This window comes from Numida meleagris, chromosome 2 (assembly GCF_002078875.1).
Source record: "Numida meleagris isolate 19003 breed g44 Domestic line chromosome 2, NumMel1.0, whole genome shotgun sequence".
Classification (NCBI taxonomy): domain Eukaryota; kingdom Metazoa; phylum Chordata; class Aves; order Galliformes; family Numididae; genus Numida; species Numida meleagris.
In genome coordinates this window covers 40,340,046-40,345,720 of record NC_034410.1, presented here as the reverse complement: position 1 = coordinate 40,345,720, position 5,675 = coordinate 40,340,046, and positions in this window count along the sequence as shown.

The following is a 5,675-nucleotide window of genomic DNA, read 5'->3' as shown; positions in this document are numbered from 1 at the left end:
CCCTGCGGCTTGCCGGGAAGTGTAGTTCCGCCTGCCCCGCGTCGCTCATCCCCTCCTCTTTGCCGGCCCTGCGGAGGGGCGCGGCGGGACGCTGTCATCCCCGGCGCTGCCAGTGGCTGGGGACTGGTGACCCAGCCTGGAAGTCACACTGGCACTTTGCCCTGTTCTTGTGGTCAGAGTTTCCTATTCAAATAATAAAATACATTTCACAGGATCGTGGAATCATTAAGGTTGGAAAAGACCACTATGATCATCTTACCCAACTGTCACCTCCGTGCCCACAAAACCACGTCTCCCAGTGCCACAATTCCAGTCATACACACCACAGCTTAAGCCCTTTTGCTTTCTCCTGGTGTCAGGGCAGTGCTGAATAGCTTTGGAGCAAGTCAGGGAAGCACTGAGTAGCAACTGAGCCACCAAGTAATGAAGCACTGGGGCAGGAGGACCTTTATGACAGAAACATGTTTTCAAATGTTCTTTTCTCTGTTGTCTTTAGCCAAAATCACATTGTTCTCCCTCCACGACACATCTCCAGGACAATAAACGCAGATGAGCTGTACTGTTGGTTCGGTGAGGACAGGTGGTTTTGAGTCATCGGCTGTAAAAGCTTTTGTAAAAGCTGTATCTCTAATTACACTCCTTGCTACTTTTAATAATAGTCCAAAAGCTTTAAAGGAAAACATTACAGATAGTGGAGAAAAAAGAGTAAGAAGTAACCTTTCTACTGTTGAAACAAGTGCTGTCAGATCATTAGAGTTAGCAAGAACAAATACAAAAATATTACTTTAGGCCTCATCTGCAGACTCAGGCAGATGTGTTCAGGCAATTAGCTGTACAGACCGAATGAAGACAGCAGCCTTCCACCCTAGCAGGCTGTACGATCTTAGTGGGAGATTTAAATCTTTTTCTTAATGTTGGCAGAAGAAACTACTTTTTTGCATGTTAGTGGCTTGAGTTCACAGTTTGGTGTCATACCTTAGGTTGATAATGAGGTAGGTGAGGAGCAAAGGCAGCCTCAGGGAAATCAGATAGAAGAGCACATCCTCTTGGTGAAGCCCTGACAGTCCAGGTACAGTCAATGAAGTGAAGTCACAGAGCCTCAGACATGCATTCTGTTCTGCTGAGCCTCGTACAACAACCGTCTGAAGAGAAGTGACAAATAGCTATAGGCTATATCAAGCCAAACAACTGTTTGCCTGAATTACGGGTGCTGAGGCTGTCAAACTCTGGGCTTAGTAAGGAAGTAGATGAGGCAGTAGCACATGTTCCTTTACGTTAGGTTTGTTATGGCCACAGTATGTGCTTCTCTGACAGATGAATGAGGCATCTAGGCTTATTAAATCACCACTAAGATTTGACACATTTGGTCTGACAACTCACCGAAAGACTCAGTCAATACTGACTTATCTAATGCATTTCAGAAGCGGATTATTTGGCATTTTAACCCGTAGTTCCATTACAGAAAATAAAAGGAAGCTTGGTGTAGAAAACAGATAAAATTTGGATGGGGTAGAAAGTAATAAACAATGAGATCATTGTTAAGTTCTTAATTTATTGTTTTCCTCTATTTAAGTGGTCTGCTAGACCACTTAAACCAACAATGTCTATAGAAGTAGATCCATTTTTTTCTTCATTGCTCTGTCTGACCTGACACATGATGAAAACACAGCACAGTTTAAGCATCCATTAAGAGGAACAAAACTAATTCCTATAAGGGCAAGATAAAGCTCAGAGATTCTCTAGTTGCATATTCTATACCACATATACGCAGAGTCACTGCACTTCTAGCTCAATCTATGAATCTATTTTAACTGCTTGAACTATTTTAACTAAGTTGCTGGGATATCTGTTCCTCTTTTCTAGGAAGTTCTCTGTTTGTCTGACATCCAAGCATTTATCAAAACCCAAGAAGCTCATTTCAAAACTCAGTACCCATAGATAATAAAATATGGCAGTTGTAATCTACAACTGCAGAGTTCTGTACAAAGCAGAAACATCGGCCAACAGGAAAATACGGTTTAAAATGTTTAGCTTTCTTTGCAGATTTTTGAAAATGTTCCTGATTATCTAGTTGGAAAATTTCCATTTAATATGCTGTATTTTTCAGTGAGTAGATAAATATACAAAACAATTTTCTTACGATGCATTTAAAAGCAGTAACAGTTGTGTTTCATTTTATATTCAGTGTTCTGTACAAAAGATAAGAATTTGAACTGAATCCTTAATTACATAATCATTGGACTGGAAAATATTCAGGTCTTGAAACGCACCTTGAGTTATTCTAAATTCTCTTGTTGATTTTGTAGGAATTTCTATTACATACAGGCTATTTTGTGAGTGTGGGACCAGCAATACTCTGTGACTTCTTCAGCAGTATAAACTTACTAGCTTAAATCTGGGTATGGATTAGGTAGCACAGTTCAACCTCTCTTCGTAGATGACCTCAAAGCGAAGAAGTCTAAGATACAATAATTCAAATTTTCATAAGATATCTTAGTTTCTAAAGCATCTTTATGATAGATATGAGGCTGAGGTTCCTGCCTAGTTTAAACATAGAAGTAACTGGATAATAGAATTAAGAAAGTGCATGTCCCACATTTTCTGACTACTTTGAAGGTGGACCAGAAGGAGAAGGAATTAGATTGGCTTTCAGGTTTTTTGAGGGTTTATTATTACTATTACTATTATTAGTAGTATTATTCCTAGTGACTTCTGGGTAGCTTAAAGTCCCCAAAAGGAAATGCACATTAAGGCCAGCAGAAGAAACTCAAACATTTTATCTTCCTCCCAACTTAGATTTCCTCTCCTTCATCAACTGCAGTCTGTGTTCCCCTTCATGTGTTTCTTCTGCTGTGTTTTTCCACCTCTTATCTGTACGTATTTTGTCAGCTCTGCACTCCTTCTTCCATTCAAATATTTCTCATTGATGCCTGTTCTCACCTCAGACATCACCATCCTGCTCTACTTTGGCTGATCATTCTGCATTTTTAATGACAAAAGAAAGGATTTTTGATGGTTAAAAGCCTTTGTATTCTTTATTACATTCAGGCAGAAGTATTCACTTCATTTGTAGCAAACTATCCACCTCACAAAATGTTCACAGGCACCTTCGAAATAAGTCAGTATTCCTAATATATGACTTCTCAATTCCCAAAGAAAAAAGAAGGTTTGTACCTTTGCTCAGGGAGTGTACTGCATCTTGACAGGTCTCAGGCTGGCTGGGAACGTAGGTCAAGCACAAATTGTAATGCTTAATAGATAAGGAAAAATCTGGAAGGCAAATGGATCACTTTTGCTTCATATAGGCTTTCTTTCTTACAGATTTTGCTAGTATTGCTTTCTAAGAGGTTTCCAGTCTTACTTGAAAGCAGTTGTGGTAACCTAATGCCTAAGTAAAGCTGGAAAATCAGAGCAAAACAGATCAGGATTCATACATTTGATGCTTTTGAGCTCTGTTCTACCTGCCTTGCATCTTTCAGTGTTTCAGGTACGCTATGGGAGTTTTATTTAGATCTACACTAAACAGGAGTTACCAATTTTACTTCTTTTACTTGTGACTTCTAGTTAGTTATATCTGATATCCATGCAACACAGGTACATGAGCCTAGGAAATAACACCAGGTGGACCTAACTTCCAGTACTGAGGAATATGGAGTCCCCTCTCCCCTCCCACTCTCTGCCTGGATACTCCTTTCAGCTAGCCTGTGACTGATGGTCTTTTGTTATCAGTTATTACAATAAGCTTTTATGTTATGTTGTTATTGCTTAAGGTCACAGCTAGACAAACCTTTTGGGTCAGTAAAAGGACCAACCTTCTTCTGCCACTCAGTCCCCTTACTGCGCCTTCTTCCCCTACTTTGTGTTGTCAGAAAACGCAGGTTGTAGTTTGTGCAGCCAGTGCAGAAAATCAAACTGGAAAATTTGTCGTGTTTGTATGCCTTTTCAAGCTTGAAGTGCTTGTGGAACAAATGTGTCTCAGACCATAGTACAGGAAATCAAATGTCGGATGAAGCAACTTACTGCTGTTAGATTTGCATTCTGAAATATGATATCTAAATACGATTCAGAGATAGAGCTATGTGGGCTCAGGGCAAAACACGTTAATTTTGGGAAGCAAAGGTGTTTGTTGGGTGTTCCTTGCCCACAGTTGCTAGGTAGTGGAGAACTATTTTTAAAATAATTTTTGTCATCATTTGTCCTACAAATAAGCAGTATTAAAATATATTCCTTAAAAGAAAAAATAAAAATGGCAAGCTTTGCTCTACAGGTGTGGATTTTTTTTTTCTCATTTGTTTTGAAGTGCAGATGGCATCAAGTTACTTCCTTTTCCATCTTCCATTATTCTTAAAGTTTAATCAGCCTTCATCTCACCTTACTCACGGAACCATTCTGATGGCATGCATGGAATGCTTTCTTTCTAACCTTTCCTCTACAAAGTAAGCAATAACAAAGACCTTTACCTTTGGAAGCAAGTAGAACTAGAATAGTTAGAGTGGAGAAATGTAGAGCTAGTTCTCTGATATTTAAGTCAGCTTTCTTAAAGAGGTCAATTTGCAAAACAGCGATCAGTATCTAACTAGACTATTATGTTCATTCTGGTGCTTCTCACAACTATGTCCCACTCCCATCATTGAGTTCTGCTTTGCAGACAGCTCTTGCTTTTGTAGTTGCCCTGCCTTCGGGCAGTGACTGGGTCTCTTGCAAAACTCTGAAACAAACTCCCACTGTTGTGCAACCCCAATCCACAGAACTGTACTCCTGCAGTTACACAGGGCTCTTATCAGGTACAGGGCTCTTATCATGTGCATATAGAGTATTGAAGATTAGGAGTGAATTGAAATTATTTACTGTTTATCCCTATTTCGATGGAATTCTACATAACATTTTTGCAAAGTTATTAGTACAGAAAGGTTTAGATCATGTGTCAGCTTTCTCCTGTGTTCTGTTGACTGCAAAGGGGTCATGGCAAAACAAAACAAAACACCAAACCTGATATAGGATGGTTTGTTTAGCAATAGGAATTAGTACATTAGTTTAAGTACCAATATATTAGTTTAGCAAAAGGAATCCATGAGTGATAGTTCTAAAACTTTCCATTTCAACTTTAGTGAGTGAAAAGTCTTGTTTTCCTCAATAATTTTCACTGGGGACATAAAAGAATACTTTTATCTTTTACCTCACAAGAAGCACAGGAGTCATGATAGAATACTTTTATCTTTTGCACCCAGTAGGTGCAAAGGCATCTTTCTCAGATTCCACATATATTGGTTTAAAAGTTGCTCACTATGGCCTAACAAGCAATGGACATTTTCAAAACTGGGGAAAAGCAGCTGAAGGTTAGTCAAAGGTCTCACTGATTAAGCTGATGGTGGAAAATGGGAAAAAGTTGGTGGGCAGTCGACCACCCTAGATACTACTGAGCATGCCCAAAGGGACATTAGCATATATTAATGAGTCCTTGAAAAAAGAATGGATATGTAAGCCAATGGACTGCATATGTATGTCTTAACTGTTTAAATGCAGAACCTGAACTCTGGGAGCACGTGCTTGTTTGTCATGTCATCCGGTACGTATCATGAGGAATAAAGGAATGCCGCTTTCTAACACCACATTGGAGCTAGAGGGTTTCCTTCCCAGATTTTGGATGACAAACCCACAATGAAAGTGAAATCTGG